The following is a 17,541-nucleotide window of genomic DNA, read 5'->3' as shown; positions in this document are numbered from 1 at the left end:
TAAGAGCTCTCATTTCTTTTTTGTATCTACATGAAATGACTGATGGTAACTCGACTTTTTATTGTGGTAATCATTTCACAAATCTAGGTCACATCATCATGCTATACACCTTAAACTTACACACTGCTGAATGCCAACGACATCTCAATAAAACCTGGGGAGAAATGGCTATTAGAATGTCGTAAGACTCAGGAAACACAGAGGTAGAGAAGGAAAAAGTAGGTTTTGTAGTGCTCTTTGCTAGCTCTCTTCTTTGAGTAGTCATTATGACCTCATTTCCCCAATTTAGGAAGGACTGAGTTGTACTTTGACATGCTACTATTTTTAAATCTACACATCACATCATTTAAAACATATGTTTTAATCAAATCAAGCAAAGATGTCTGGGGTGATTAGCCTGGGATTTTCATTCCTTGAATGCTCTTGGCGTGGATACTCGACCCCTCCTCTTTTACATTCCCCAGATACTATTGATTTCTCCAGTTATAAGCTTTCCATCACTCATGTTTATTTTAGCTTGTTTGCGTGAAAGCCGACACCATATAGTGACAAGAATCACATTCTGAGCCTAAATGCTTAACATTTAACAGGGATTTTAACTAAGAGACCCAACGATGCCAAGTGTAAAATAACCTGTCATTTCTGGATGATCTGCTTTGTTTTATGAGAGAAAGGCAAAAATTTGTTTTAAAAGAGGTCTTTCCAGAAGGGGGTTGTCACAGAAGGTTGATAAAACAGAAAATCAGAAGAATTTGACCATAGCAGAACCACAGAAGTACTGGGAAATTAACACATGTCTTGTACTTGTTGTTAATTATTAAACTTCTGTCCTTCCCTCACTCTAGGTGGACAGGAAGGATATGCTATCATTTTGTGCCAATTTGTAGACAGACATGGAAGGGAGCATTTTCTGATGTAAAAAGGTTAATGCCAACAATGCAGGTGAAGGAAGGTAAGGATTTGATTTTCTTAAACAAAATTAATGTTCTTCTACCAGGAGTGATTGATTTAAATCTGCAAGCAAGATTTAAACTTAAGACACCAAGTGAACAATCAATAAATCCAATCCATACTAGTACCTGGAGCACAAGTATGTAATGTTTGTTTACCAAATCATTTCCTTGGCATAAGGATAGCGAAGCCACTGGGGCAGCTCGGTTCTTGAGCCAGAGTGGAGGTGGTGCCACTACTGGAACCAAAGAATTTGTTATTAGATTTCTCACAAAAATCTGGGGAAGGCGATAATCGCCTCCCCGTGTGTATTTTGCTTGAGTGTCCTCTACCCCAAGTGCATGTTCCGCCGTAACCTTGTAATACAAGCCAAGCCTCCTAACGGTCTTCGAACACACGTTAATTCACATAGAAACAGACACTACAGCCGACTACTGCTAGGTTTCTTTGAGATGAACAGCGTATTTTGCTCACTGTGGGGAAAAGGCAGGAGGCGGCCTATTGTATGTTGTAACAGTTATCTCTGAATGAATAGAAGGAATTGCTTCCAAATGCAATAACAGAATTACTGTAGATTAGTGTAGCATTGGAGCTTTAGTGCTGAGGTAAAATTGTTTCCTCTATTGCATGACCATGATCTTGAAAGTTTTCATTTTGTTCCAATAATGGAGATGCTTGATCACATACTGAGTCAGGTAAATCACAAAGCCGACACTTCAGCGGTCCCGGACAGGCCATAACTAATACCAGAGCTGAGGACTGCATTAACCACAATTCGGGTGAATAAAATCCAACACAAGCTCATTTGATTTGGTTACAGGGGAATAGGGACTTTGTTCGGAAACACAATAATGTGTTTATAACATTACACAATAATGTGTTTATAACAATAACAAGAACAATAACAAGAACAACAAATGTTTTTATTCCACACTGTGAAAAACAAGCGCAGTTACTATTTACTGTGATCTGCAGTCTTTGTTAGGGACAGCACCCCCAGTTCACCACTACTGGGTATCAATGAAAGATATAGAACCTTGTGAGGTAAGGGGAATATCGATATACATTTGAGGATGAAAGAGCTGAGGGACGGCAGCATTATAGTATCAATTACAATGACAAACGTGTGGCTGCTTAAAATTTTTAACTTGAAACATGGAAAGGGATTGCGATTCAGTGCAACACATGAATAGCCTATGGCTTCAGCTTTGAAGAGAAAGACCCGCTTTTCTTTTGTGTGTACTCAACCAAAATTAGGTAGCACCTTGCGTAAAATGTTGATAAATTTTAGATCGGATCAAGCAATACAAAGTTGACAAAACTATAACTTCACCCTTTAAATGTGCGTATTGGAGAAGAATGATCACCTTATGTTAGATGTGATTTAGGTAAGAACCAGACCTTTCTGGCTTCATGAGCTCATAGTGAAAGTAAGAGTCAGCAGATGACAGAAGATGTGAAATATTGCTAACAAAAACAATAACAACAACAACAAACAAGCTATGTAAACACCAGCAAAACTAAAGTGCCCTTTGTTTAAAATTAGGAAAAAAATCCAGGGAAACAAATAAGAAAGTCATTAAAGAACATGATTTTATTATTATCAGCTGCATCCCAATTGGTATCCATCTAACCACCCCAATCCACAAGATTCTGTGGTTAAAGAGGCTTAGGGATTGAACCAGTGAGCCTTCCAAGGTGAGTTAGTGAACAGAGGAAGTTTTAAATGTGTTAATCTTAAGACGTAAAATGCAACTGCTATACTTTGCAGTTAGAAATTGGGGTTTGTTTTAAGGGTATTAGAAGATACTAGAATCAGGGGACCTAGAACTTCCAACTTCTACTTCTGGTTTCCACCCCTTGTTCCATATGAGACTCACAAGGAGCCGTGAACTCAGAGGTAAGGACAAACTCAATTCAATTTGCCCTAATTCTTGTTGGCTAGCCCCCAATGTCCTGTCACCGGACATCTGGGCTGAGCACTTGGCTTAGACTCATGACTCAAGAGGAGTCTCTGGATCCATTTCTCTCCATCTTAGTTGCACCTCTCACCAGTACCACAGTTGGTGCTCACAAGTGAAGAACAGGCATTCGAGGGCATTGCCGTGGTACCTCAATCTGGGAAGTTGGTACATTTGACTCCATCAGTATTTCCTCCTGACCAATCAAATTAACTCCACCTTCTCCCCAAACAGAAAATGGGAGTTGGGGAGGGCAAGAAAGGGACTAGAAGAAAAGAGGCCCCAGTGGAAAAAAAGTTATGCTTAAAGCTCCTCTCCTATCCAGAGGCCAATGACTCCACATAGAAAACATGCTTAATTCAATTCCATGAGCAGCTAGGTTCTATCACAAAGGGAAAGGGAGGAAGGTAGAGATACGACATGGTTCTTATTCTCAAAAGGACTCAGGTCTAGCAGAAAATGATCTCTAGCCATAATATCATGTAATAAATGTTTTATGTCTTTATAAATCAATTTACATAGGAAATCCAAGGAGGGAGTTATTATTTCTGCTCTGAGTATGAGGGTGGTTAGAAATGGCTAAAGCATAGACATTTGAGAAAGGTATTTAAAGACAAAAAGTAATTTTAGCAAATTATTGAGATTAAAGACATGATGTAAGGGGAAGGGAGAAGGCAAAGAAGGCAGTAGAAGTTAAGGTAAGGAGATCTGAAATTACATAGCATAGATGCTTAGTACTCTGGCTAGAGATCTGGGGGAAAAGGAGGAACAGGAGACAAGTGCAGGCACAATTCACAGACTCTGGAGGTTCAGCTCCAGAGCACTGCAATAAAGCAAATATCAAAATAAAGCAAGTCAAATGAATTTTTGGGGTTCCCAATGCATGTAAAATTATGTGAACACCATACTGCTGTCTATTAAGTGTGCAAAGCGTTATGTCTAAACAATGTATGTACCTTAATTAAAAAATGCTTTATTGCTAAAAATGCTAGCCATCATCTGAGCTTTCAATGATCATGCTTGACATTGATGGCTGCTGACTGATGAGGATGGTGGCTGCTGAAGGTTGGGGTGGTTGTGGCAACTGTTTTCCACATATATATATGTTTTCCAAGCTTTTATTTAAATTCCAGCTAGTCAACATATGGTGCAATATTAGTTTCAGGTATAAAATTCAGTGATTTATCACTTAGATATAACACCTGGTGCTTATCACAACAAGTGCTAGCCTTAATCCCCATCACCTGTTTAACCCGCCCCTCCAAAAACCATCAGTTTGTTCTCTAGAGTTTAGAGTCTGTTTCTTGGTTTGTGTGACAACTTCTTAAAATAAGACAATGAAGTTTGCCACACTGATTGACTCTTCATGAATATTTTCTCTGTAGCCAGTCGTGCTGGTTGGTAGCGTTTTATTCACAGTAGAATGTTTTGCTCACAGTATACCTTCTTTCAAATTGGGGATCAGTCTTCTGTCACTTTATTCACTAAGTTTATATAATATTCTAAATCCTTTGGTATCATTTCAGCAGTTTTCATAGCATCTCCACCAAGAGATTGCATCAATTCAGTCACATCTTCACACTTGTAATTATACTTGTGATTCTAGTTCTTTTGCTACTTCCCCCACATCCACAGTCACTTCTCCATGGGGTTCCCACTGAAGTCTTTAACCTCTAAAAGTCATCCATGAGGGTTAGAGTCAACTTCTTCCAAACTGCTGTTGATGTTGTTATTTTTGACCCCTTCCTATGTGTCATGGACGTTCTTAATGGCATCTAGAATGGAGAATACTTTCCAGAAAGTTTTCAACTTACTTTGCCGAGATCCACCTGAGAAATTACTATCTGCAGCACCTATAGCCTTATGAAATGTGGGTCTTAAATCATGAGATGTGAAAGTCAAAATTATTCCTTGAATGATGGGTTGCATAATGGATGTTGTGTTAGCAGGCATAAAAACAACATTAATCATTGCATATCTCCATTGGAGCTCTTGGATGACCAGGATCAGTAATACTTTGAAAGGAATCTTTTTTTCTGAGCAGTAGGTCTCAACAGTAGACTTAAAATACTCAGTAAGCCATGTTGTAAACAGATGTGTTGCCATACAGTCTTTGTTGTTCCATTTCTAGAGCACAGGCAGAGTAGATTTAGCATAATTCTTAAGGGCCCTAGGATTTTCAAAATGGTCAATGAGCACTGGTTTCACCTTCGAGTCACCAGCTGCATTAGCTCCTGACAAAAGAGTCAGCCCGTCCTTTGAAGCTTTGAAGCCAGGCATTGACTTCTCTCTAGCTATGAAAGTCCAAGATGGCATCTTCTTCCAATCTATGGCTCTTTCATCTACATTGAAAACCTGCTGCTTAGTGTAGCCACCCTCATTCATTATCTTAGCTAGATCTTCTGGAGAACTTGCTGCAGCTTCCATATCGGCACTTCCTGCTTCACCTTGCACTTTTATGTTATGGAGATGGCTTCTTTCCTTAAACCTCGTGAACCAACCTCTGCTAGATTCACACTTTTTTTCTGCAGCTCCCTCACCTCCCCACCTTCATAGACTTAAAGGAAGTTAGGCCTTGCTCTAGTTAGGCTTTGGCTTAAGGAAGTGTTGTGGCTGGCTTGATCTTCTTTCCAGACCACTCAAACTTTCTCCATATCGACAATAAGGCTGTTTCACTTTCTTGTCATTTGTGTGTTCACTGAGTAACACTTTTAATTTTCTTCAGTAACTTTTCCTTTGCATTCACAATTTAGTTGTTTGTCATGAGAAGCCTAGCGTTCAGCCTGTCTCTGCTTTCAATATGCTTTCCTCACTGAGCTTAATCATTTGTATCTTTTGATTTAAAGTGAAAGACCTGTGACTCTTGTCTTCACTTGAACACTTCGAGGCCATTTTGCAGTTATTCATGGGCCTAATTTCAATATCGCTGTGTCTTGGAGAAGAGGGAAGCCTGAAGTGAGTGAAAGGGGGGAATGCCTCATCAGTGGAGCAGTCAGAACACACACATTTATTGATTAAGTTTGGCATCTTATATGGGTGCAGTTGTGGTACCCCCCCCCAGACGATTAGAGTAATGACATCAAAGATCACTGATCACAGATCACCACAACAAATATAACAATAATAGAAAAGTTTGAAATATTGTGAGAATTTCCAAAATGTGATAGAGAGACAGGAGGTGAGCGAATGCTTCTTGGAAAAATGGTGCCAATAAACTTGACTACACAAGGGTGCCACCAACCTTGAATTTGTAAAAAAAAAAAAAAAAAAAAAATGCAATTAAAAAAAGGGGATGAAGCACAATAAAATAATATATGTCTGTATCTGGAAATGATCCAAAAAAAAGTATATCATTAGAGTATTAGAGTATACATCAAGTATACCTTGAGTATTCTGCTAAGAAATTGAGTTTTATCTTTGATGATGATGGACATCATGGACGACCTAGAAACCTAATGTATAGAAGTATGAAAACCATGGTTGCTTCACAGCTAGAATTCAGTATTTGTTGAATAACTACTATGTGCCTGGTACTGTGCAATTTGAGTGCTTTGTGGGTTAGATGGTCAAGCCCTTTTCTGTGATTTCCAACTGTAAAATGAACCATAACCAGAAAACTTAGAAATGCATGCTTCTCATAAGAAAAGTGACTAGGAAACTGAGTGGTATCTTTTTGAACTACTGGCTGATCCACAGCAATCTAAAAGTTAAAACAAAACCATTTAAAATGCAATTAAACAATCAAGAGAAAAAGCCTCTGCTTTTTTGTGTGTTTGTCATTGCATTTTCACCATTACCTTCTGCTTCATAGATGTGTCGCTTATGAACAATAATGCACATGAAGGTACTTTGTAAATATGCTCCAGATGTTAGTCAAGCTTATTTGTCTCTGACTAGAAACTCCTAGGTGCTGAGTTTTACTGGACATCACTGCTTAGAAGGCCCCCTGTCACTTTAACCTCTAAAATCCTCAAATTAAGCTGTTCCCCACCTCCCCAAATCTGTTTTATTCTGTTTTTTGCTTCAGGTGATGGCACCAATACATTAAGTTGCCTAAGCAATAAATTTAGTTCCTCATTAGGATCTTTGGAAGCCCTAAGCACAATATAATGGCACAGCCACACTCCTACTAAACAAATATTTTTTAAAAATATGTAGAGTACATACTCTAAGGAAGTCCAACAACATTTGGATTTTTCCCATAAGGACAACTTGAATGTCTTTTTTGAACTCAATAATGTCAAATTATTCCAAAAATATTTTTAATAACTCTACTTTGCTGGTAGTCTCACTGTCTCCTGAGTAATCAGCATTGTTGGACCCAACACCCTCCACACTCTCTCAGCTCAAATCCTTTACAGCTCCTAACTGGTTAACTTCCTGTTCTGTTCTTTAAACTTTATCTTTATCCCTCCCCATGCATCCTTCAGGGTTTCCAGACTAATCTCTGGTAAACACAGATCTGATCATATAATTTCTCTTCTTCAAACCTTCCATGGTTCCGATCATCAGCAAAGCATCTTCTCCTTTGCTTTAACCATGAAGGAAATTCTGAGGAAATAACCTTCTTGAAGTTCTATCAGCAAATAGAACTATAGAACAAATAAATAAAAATGAATAAGTAAACAAATCAATCATTTCTAAGGGGAAAAGTGTCTTATGATTTCATCATTTTAGAAAGTAAGAGTTTAGAAAGTAAGAGTTTGTTCGTAGCACCCACATTTGGCAATCAAAGAGAATGGCATTGTTTCTGTCAAAAGCTGTTGGAAATGGCTGTTTAGAAAGCATTTTGATAATGTATTAGTAATAAAAGGAATTTATGGATTTATCAGAGTTAATGTATATGCTATTAAAAAAAACAATAAAAAGATCTCAGATACTAAGGTTCTAATTGAAAAAAGAACATTTTAAGCACTTCCATATTATCAAAATGGACACCAAACAGAAGAAAACAAATTTGAGATAATACCATATTGTCTGATTACAATACAAGTAAATTTTAAATAAGTAAGAGAGAACTTTTTTCAAGTTTACTTATTTATTTTGAGAGAGAGAGAGCACGTGCAAGCTGGGGAGGGCCAAAGAGAGTGGAAGAGAGAGAATCCCAAGCAGGGTCCACACTGTCAACACAGAGCCTGATGTGGGGCTCAATCTCACATACCATGAGATCATGACCTGAGCCAAAATCAAGAGCCAGATGCTTAACCCACTGAGCCACCCAGACACCCCAATAAGAGATAATTTTAAAAGACTCACATATTTAGAGAGCTTAAAACTTCTGAATAACTAATAAGTCAAATAAGAAGTTATGATGGAACCTAGAAAATATTAGAACTAATGGTAAAGAGAATATTGCATATCAAAATTTGCTAGATGAAATCAAACTGATTCTGAAAAGGAAATTGTGAGCATTTTTTGCAATTGCTTGAAACTAATTTAAAAAACAGTTAACAAACCTTTTTTAAAGAAGGTATAAAAAAACAGAATAAGCTAAAAATAGTAGAAGTGAAAATATAATAAAGACTAAACATTAATGATACAGAAAATAAGGGAAGAAAATTAAGATCTTGAAATAGGAAGAAAAGCATGTGATAGAACAGACAAAAATCATAATATATATAATAATATATAATACATAATAATATAATATATAATTATAATAACATAATACATAATAATATATAATATATATTATCATATAATTATATATAATAATATATGCGTTATATAATTATATATAATATTAAATATATATATTTTTAAATGTTTATTTATTTTGAGAGAAAGAGAGTACATGCATAAGTAGGGGAAGGGCAGAGAGAGAGAGGGAGAGAGAAAGAAGCCCAATCAGACTCCTTGCTGTCAGTGTAGAGCCCAATGCCGGGATCTATCCCATGAATGGTGACATCATGACCGGAGCCAAAATCAAGAGCCAGACCCTCAACCAACTGAGCCAATCAGACACCACGTTTCATAATATATTTTTAATATTAACTTCTAGGAGCTAAAATGTGAGGAGAAGCCACAACAAAGCTTGCAAAATACTGAAATAACTTGTCTAAGCTAATTAATATGTGATCATTGTAAAAATGTTATAAAATACTTGAAATAAGTCCAGAATTAACTCCTTTTTCTTAGGAATCTTTCCAGGTAATTTTAGTCTCACTAGTGGTATAATGTGTATACGTACATGTCTGCACGTATAGCCACATGATCTGTATGTGTTGTTAACTTGAATTGCTTTCCTAGTAAGTATTGTGGTCTATATTTCTGCAATTTTTTCATGTAACAATGTACCTCAGACATTTTTCTTACATTAGTACATATAGATTTACTCCATTAAAAAAAAATCATCGTTTAGAATTCTGCCTAGAATGTGTACCATAATTTATGATGGGTATTTAAGTAATTTCTAGACTTTCAGTATTGCAAAGTGTTGCAGTTAATATCCCTGAACATATATCTTTGCACATTATAAAGGTTTTTCTGTGAAATTGATTATTTGAACACACAAGTAACTCATGCTAATTGTTTTCAAGTATAAATTGTCGTTAATGTGCAAAAAATACAAGTTTAATTATCTGAATCCTTAATAACCTTCTTGAAAGCTTTATATATCCTTCAAGCAGAAAAAACAAGTAGATGATAAAATTGTCCCCTGTCTAGACTCAGGCGACGATGGCGACATTTGTTTTCAATTATTAATTAAACACACATGAAGCCCTTTAGATGAACAGGTGATACGGTTATTCTTAGACGTGTTGCTTGTTTACAACAAGGGCATATTTAGAGCCTGAGATCAAAGTTCTAAAGCTGATTTCAAAACAGTGGCATTAATTGTGCTAAGGCCTGGGACTCTGGGGAAGCAACTGGGAGAGAATGAAAATGACATAAACGACAACAAAGTCACATCGTTTTGTCATTGCTTATAAACAGACCATTACTGACCATTACTGTAATCAAATCATTACATCTTTACTCTACTCAAACCAGTGCATTGGTGCTGGTAAAGGTACAAAACCAAAACAAAACAAAAAAGAAAACATTCTCTGCTATTGTCTCAAGGAAGAGATACAGTATGTGTATGTGAGAGTGTTATATTATCACTCATCCATTAATGCTTTTACTCGAAAAACATTTCTTCATCACCTACTATATGCCAAGCTCAGTGCTAAGCAGTGAGCATATAGTATTAAACAAAATTTCATATTATCCCTGGCCTCACAATGTTCCCTTGGATCTGCCATTTAGCCACCATAGTAATTTGAATATTTTGGCATGTACTCTTTCCCCACTATTTTCACTGCCCTATCCTAGCTCAGGATCATTATCATTTTATTCCAGAACTATTATTTTTTTATAAGTGTTCACCCTGCTCTCAGCCCTAACCTATTAACCCACTATTGTTGAAAGTTTTTCCCTAACACACCATTCTCACTATGTTCTTTCATTCAAAAACAGTTCCTCTGTGTTGTCTACAATGTCCAAAATGTATACATGCCAGAACTTCCAAAATTTCCCCAGTCTATCCATCCAGCCTGCTAGGAGATACCTACCTCCCCCACCCAACACACACACACAAGCTTCCCACTCCAGTTAGGTACATGCTCCTTACTAACTCCAGAAATATGCCTGGGACATTTTTGTGTCTGAATCTTAGTTCAAAGTCTACCTTCCATTGTATTTCCTCTTTTATTTTCAATTATCTAGATCCCACTCATAATTTAAGGCCCAAGTTAAGCCGTAACTGAATAAAGTTAGTTATCTTGTGCTTGTTGTATGATAAGAACCAAATTGAGTGCTGGAGTTAACAACAAATACACAAAGTATGGTGTGTTCACTCAATGACAAACATAAATAAGCAATTGCAACACAAGATGACAAAAATTTAAAGACATGCAGAGGTTACTGTGAAATTAGAGAGACAGCTAACACATTTAGAGGCATGAGTAGGAATAAGGAAGGAAGACTTCTTGGGAGAAGTTACTCTCAAGAAGAGTCTTAAAGGCTTAGGAGGAGTTGGCCAGGTGAAGGGACTAGGGACTTTCCAAGAAGAGGGGTCAGCTTGAGCAACCACATTGGCAGGATAAACAGCACAGCATGTGAGTGGGATTACAATGAATTCAGTATTGCAAGAGAGCAAAGCATGAGGTAGATGGTCATGTAAGATGAGGACAAAGAAATGGACCAAATGATGTGGAACCACCAGCAAGTTTTGTTGGGGATATCATAAGATCAGAATCAAATTTGGATACATTCTTCTGTCCATTGTGTAAGGATGAGTTTGAGCACGTAGTCTTAGTGGCTGGGAGACCAATGTAGTAGTCTAGGGCTTTCATTAAAGAAATATAAGTAGTTATACTTCTTATAACTTATAAGAGAGGGAGGGATTCTCTCTCTGCCCCTCCCCCCTCAAAATAAATAAGCTTAAAATAAAAAATAAAATAAATAAATAAGGTTCCTGTAGGACAAGGGGGTAGAGGTGACCGGGAGATTCTGGACCACTTCAGAGCTAGAGAGAGAACTGAAGCATTACTGACATAATACCACCAGGATTACTACAGTGTATTACCACTTCTGGTGGCAGTCAACGTCAGTATGTGGATTTGCTCAAGGAACTGCAGAAAGTGGAAGAAATGTGAGTTGATGGCAGAAACCTGAGGAACATCAACACTGAAGATGTAAACAGTAACAGCAAAATTCATGGAAAAGACGAAGAAGGAGTGCTCAGAGATGTGTAGCTGATTAAAGACAGACTGGCAGAGTGGTGTAATGGAAAGCTAGAGTGGAACGTGTCAAGACAAAGGGAGCAATGAACCTTGTCAGATGCAATGGACACATCTATCCAATTCAATGGGCTGGTGGCAGGAAAAGCCAGACTTCGGTTTATAAAGAAGTGGGTAAGACAAAGAAGAGAAAACTTAATCCTACGTTCAAGAAATAGTAATGACAGGGAAGAGGAGAGAGGGGCTGATATAAGAACAGCATGTGGTGAAGGGAAGATCTTTATTTAGGATGCAAGATATTTATTTGTTTGCTTATGGTTTTTTTTCAAAATTTTTACATGATTATTTTTGAGAGACAGAGAGGGAGGTAGAGGGAGAAAGGAAGAGAGTCAGAGCACGAGCAGGGGAGAGCAGAGAGAGAGAGGGAGACACAGAATCCGAAGTAGGCTCTAGGCTTTGAGCTGTCCACACAGAGCCTGCTGCGGGGCTCGAACTCAGGAACCATGAGATCATGACCTGAGCCAAAGCCAGAGACTTAGCTGACTGAAACACCCAGGCACCCCTGTTTACTTACGTATTTAAGCTATTACGTTTCTCTAACACAGAAGTGAGGCTGAAGATCTAAGATAGAGAAGATAATTGATGGAGGAAATCATAAAAGAAGTCAATTGACACCGTGCACCAATGGGAAGGGAAAGACCAATTTGTTCTCTAAGACTAAAAGGAAGGAGTTGAATTGTGGGTATGTAAATAAGTGTATAGATAAAGAGAGCAGAATTGAGGAAGAGCATGTGTGATGATCTCATCTTTCCTCTGAAAGTAGGATATTTTCCCTAAAAGTGGTCCCAAGGAGCTCTGTCTCCATTTGTACTCCTATGGCACTATTTTCTGAAAGATTCCTTAAAAATGCTCTAGAGTGCCTTTTGTTTCTACATGCACACACACACACACACACACACACACACACACACAATCTTTAACCAAATTATTTACTTTCTTGAAAAATTACTATTGGTCATATTGGCTGTCACATATGCCCAGAGTGGGCTTACTCTATGACTAAAGAATAAAAATAGATTCAGTAGTAAATTCAAGCCCTCCAGATATCACAAAACAATGTATAAGATTGCAAGATGAAAAATTAAAAAGAAAACAAAAGAATAAATAATAGAGAATAAATTAATCACTGCCTATTTTTGGCACATTAGAAAAATGAATAATTCTAGAGGTTTTTAATTCTTTGAGATTTTTCTGTACTAACTAAGATGAAAGAGAGAGAGAGAGAGAGCAGATGGAAAGAGAGAACAGAAAAATACAAACCTAGAAAAATAAATATTATTTTGCTACTCTATGGATCTTCCACAACATGGTGCTTGGCATATGGCAGGAGTCAAGAAATAGATAACTAATGGGCTGATATAAACACTGATAAAGGAGTCATATATATGATTCATACAGAAACATGTAACTCCTTAACAATGGCATGATCGCTAAGAGTAAAGAACCTCAGAGAATTAGAAATAATTAAGATAAGAACTGGAGCAGCGCTCTATGGACATTGTGTACCCATATGAAAGGACATGTGATAGCCCTTCCTGACCTCAAAGCCCCTGGGTATTTTGACAGGCCTTATGAATATATCGCCAAGTGCGAGGCTGTGGATGGCTGACTTGCACCTGCTCTCAGATCCCACCCAGCAGCACAAGGGCCCATGGGAAATAGGGCCAGACCTGTTTGGCTTCAGCTCAGCGTCCACTTCTATCGACAGCCATAAAACTCAAATAGAGTCTAAGGAAGTGAGATATTTGGTAAACAGGAAAACGGGATTGCCATTTGTCCTGGTTTCACACCAATGGTGGGAGCCAATATAGTTGATCACAACAAAATTTTCCCTTGATAGCTTCACTTTACATCTTCAGTGACCTGCCTGGAGTCTGGCAGAAAACATGCACTGTATGGCCAGAGAAGTCTGTGCTTTCTCTTCCCTTCACTTTGCCATCCTGTTAAGGGACTGACAAATATTAACTAACATGCTCAGGCACATCTTGTTCCTGTGACAGTTCTGCTCACTGAAGCTAGAATAAGATAAATATAATACTGTATTATATACTTCAAAGTTACTAAGAGGCTAGATCTTAAATGTTCTCACCACAAAGAAGAAATAATAATGATATGGGCACCTGGGTGGCTCAGTCGGTTAAGCCTGGGACTCTTGGTTTCGGCTCAGGTCATGATCTCCCGATTTTGTGGGGTTCAAGCTCCACACTGGGCTCTGTGTTAACAATGGGAAGCCTGCTTCCGATTCTCTCTCCTTCGCTCTCTGCCCCTCCCCCGCTTACCATGTCTCTGTGTCTCTCAAAAGTAAATAAATAAACATTAAAAAAATTAAAAAGAAGCATGAGATTTTTCTCTGCTTTAGAAAAAAAATAATTATGCGATGTGGTAATAGTGTTAGCTAACATTATGGTGGTAATCCTATTGTAATAGATAAACATATCAAATGTACACATATGTGGATCACCTTAAACTTCTACAGTGTTATATGTCAACTATATCTCAATAAAACAAGCAAAGATTTGCTAGCATTGCAGTTCTGTGAAGTCAGTTCTACCCAGCTTCAGATACTTCTCAGCCCATCAAACTGTGGTGGATTTTCTGCTAAAATTATTTTCTGTAGTCGCCAAGTCCACAGGCAGGGCTTTTGCCTGCATATCTGATTTGCTCTCTATTTCTCTGCTGGGACTCTTCACACTCTGAGTACTGTTCCCAACAAAACTCCCAGTTCTAGAAATTGATTCTGCTGAAATAAAAACATAATAGTATAAGGATGTTAATTCTAGCAGAATTTGTAGCAGCAAACAACTGGAAATGACCTTTGTATCCATTATGGAGAATGGTTGAATAAAGTATATATCCACACCATGTAATATTACACAGATATTTGCCAGGTCTAGAAAGCTATTCAAGATATAATGTTAATTTTTTTAAAGGACTCCAGTAGTAGCAGTTATAATGTGATCCTACTTTATCCTGAAGGTGAAATCTTTGTCTGTTGGTGTGTCTATGATTTTACATGCATTAAATAAAATAAAAAAGAATAAGTATCAAATTGTTCACATCAGTTAGGTCAGTCGAGAGATTGAAAGGTTATTACATATGTATTGTTGATGTTCTTAAGCATGAATTACATCTATAACTTTAAAAATAAAACACCTATGGGTGCCTGGGTGGCTCAGTCAGTTAAGTGTCCAACTCTTGGTTGTTGCTCAGGTCATGATCTCACGATTTCATGAGCTCAAGCCCCATGTCAGGCTGTGGGCCGGCAGTGTGGAGCTTGCTTGGGATTCTCTCTCTCCCTCTCACTCACGCCATTTCTGTCTCTCTCAAAATAAATAAATAAACTAAAAAAAAAATTTAAAAAAATGAAACACCTAAAAACTCAAGATACCTGACCCTCATCCAGACTTGCAGCACCTCAAGGGAAGTGCTATATGAGAAGACTTAACGATAAATAAAATGAATAATTTTGTGGAGGGAAATAATTGTAGACCCATTAAATTTCTTTTAGCTCTTGGAAACAAGACAAGTTATTTTATTTCATCTACAAAGATATTTCTTCTACTTCTCTCTTACCACATTAGGAAATCCTAACAATCTTGATCAATTTTGAAGATCCACATGAATTTTAAATAAAGAAATAGCTTGTCTGTTTACTCTGCTTCTGACCACTATCCTTTGTTAACACTTAAATCAAATGTTCTTTCTAGAAGGAGCCATAGTCCCAGAAAAATAAGTTCACTCTCCTCTCAGGTGATGACATGTGAAATCTAACTCTTTTCTGTGTATCAAGTGTCTCATTTCAAGATCCTTAATTGGGACACAGAGACTTAGAGACATTGAACACCATAAGCAGCTTTGGGGCATTAAAACAATTCTCCATGATTCCCGCAACCCCCAACCCCACGCCCTGTCGTTTTCATAGCCACTTGTCACTCTTATGAAATGCCAGGACTGCTCCTAGACTGACTGACACAGCATGGCTGACATCTCACTGGAAGGTATGATTTAAAATAGTTTGATGTAAACTGAGAGAAGCTTCCTAAGATACTGGGATCCAGAGCTGTAGAGCTTGAGGATTAAAAAAATAAAAATCCTAATTTAAAAGTTTTCTAAATATAAAATTGAAGGAGGCTTCCAAGGCAGGAGGCAGGTTTCTATTTAAAAAAAAAAAATTTTTTTTTGTTTGTTTGTTTCAGTTAAAAACTATAAACTGGGAGTTTGGTATCATGTTAGGCCTTATTTTCTAAAATTGTATTCTAACTGTTAAACACTTGAGCTTAGGAACCTACCCTATGCTCCGGTATATTCATTCTTCCTCACAATGTTACACACATAGAGAATGTTCAATAAATGTTGGATAACAGAATTTCGCTACACAAATCCATAAAACTTTTAAGGATTCAGGAATGGTATTTTTATATTCAGCTGCAATATTAATGATAGAATATTAATGCACTATTAACAATAGAAAGAAAAAAGTTCTGAAACTAAAGAAATGATTTGATACTAAGAATTTTATGTGTGGGGGTTCGCACGCAGGCATACATGCATATGTTCACTCTCCTGTGTAAAACTTTGTATGTAAGATAAAAATCTATATAAAGTAGTAAATAATGCCATATCTTGTCTTTTAAACTAGCACTTCTTGCTTCTGACATAAGGTAAGGAATTCAAAAAGTTCAGGGAAAAGCAAAAGGCAAATTGAAAAAGTTTGATAATGGCTTTTTAAAATAAGTCAATAGAGTGAGGGAAAGATGGAAATGAAGCAAGTAATATTGATTGCACTATTTACAAAACTGTTTTTAGATTATTACAAGTGGTTATACTATAGGTTAAACATCTATTCCAAATTTGTCAAGGGTCTTAGGGATGCACTATCCTGTGTCCATGCAGCCATAAGGCTACGGCCAAGGATCCTCCAGGAGCAAAAAGGAAATTGTATTCTATTGAACTTTTTCAGAAATGTCCCTCTTTTTCTCTTCTTCTTCTGTTTTCCTCTTCTACCCACTCATTTTCTCTTCCTCTTCACAGTCTAATCATAAGTAATCCTTTTCTTGACTGCTAGAAACATCTTTTTTGGCTCCTCTTCTCTCTTGGAGGAGTTACCTTTTGATCTCAGACTCACTGGAGACTGGTGCCCAGAATGGTAAATAAATCCGAGTTCCATGATCACCTTTTAATGTCTGTGATTCTAAGTCCATAAAATCTTTCATCCTTAGCAGTAAAATTGGAGAAGAAAAATGGTTTCTCTCATTTTGAGTCAGGTTACATTGCTAACATGAACCTAGAACTTCTTTTTGACACTTGATTTCCTCTCTGGCAGAATGAAGCTTTCCTATTCTTTTTTTTTTTTTTTTAAGAAATTTGTCAAAGTCTCTGAAAGTGTCCCTTAAACCCCTCCCCCACCAAAAAATGGCACCAGAAAAACCCAGCCTGATCAGTTAATGGTAAATGAATCAGAAACATACGGATTAAATTCTCCTTAAAACACACAAGGGTTTAAAAATTAAGCAAAAAATTACTGAGCAAAATATTTGTTTGCCAAATCCCAAATGTTTGAAAAATAGTTCAAGATGTTTGTTGAACCTGAAATGGGCCGGAGTTACCCATCCATATTTAATTCAGGCAAAAATAATTTTTACCAGATGAATGCTCTCGTTAGTAGAGTGCATAAGAAAGAAAAATCAATAACAATATAAAAGAAATTTAATTTTTTTAAATTTTAAGTATTTTTCCAGCCTTATGGAGATATAATTGACGTATAACATAGTGTAAATTTAAAGTGTAAACATGTTGATTTGATACGCTTATGTATTACAAACTGATTACCACCAGAGCATTAC

General features: G+C 37.1%; 1 protein-coding gene across 1 annotated transcript in view; it reads left to right on the top strand.

Annotated features, from left to right (window-relative positions):
* TRIQK (triple QxxK/R motif containing) overlaps positions 1-17,541 on the top strand; it is a 342,742-nt gene that overhangs the window by 266,017 nt on the left and 59,184 nt on the right. Inside the window, exon 10 of the transcript XR_006592646.1 lies at positions 846-952. The gene's annotated coding sequence lies outside the window, so the exon portion shown is untranslated. The remainder of the gene's footprint in view (positions 1-845; positions 953-17,541) is intronic.

Source organism: Felis catus, chromosome F2, assembly GCF_018350175.1.
Source record: "Felis catus isolate Fca126 chromosome F2, F.catus_Fca126_mat1.0, whole genome shotgun sequence".
NCBI classification, from domain to species: domain Eukaryota; kingdom Metazoa; phylum Chordata; class Mammalia; order Carnivora; family Felidae; genus Felis; species Felis catus.
This window is presented reverse-complemented; position numbering and strand designations above follow the sequence as displayed.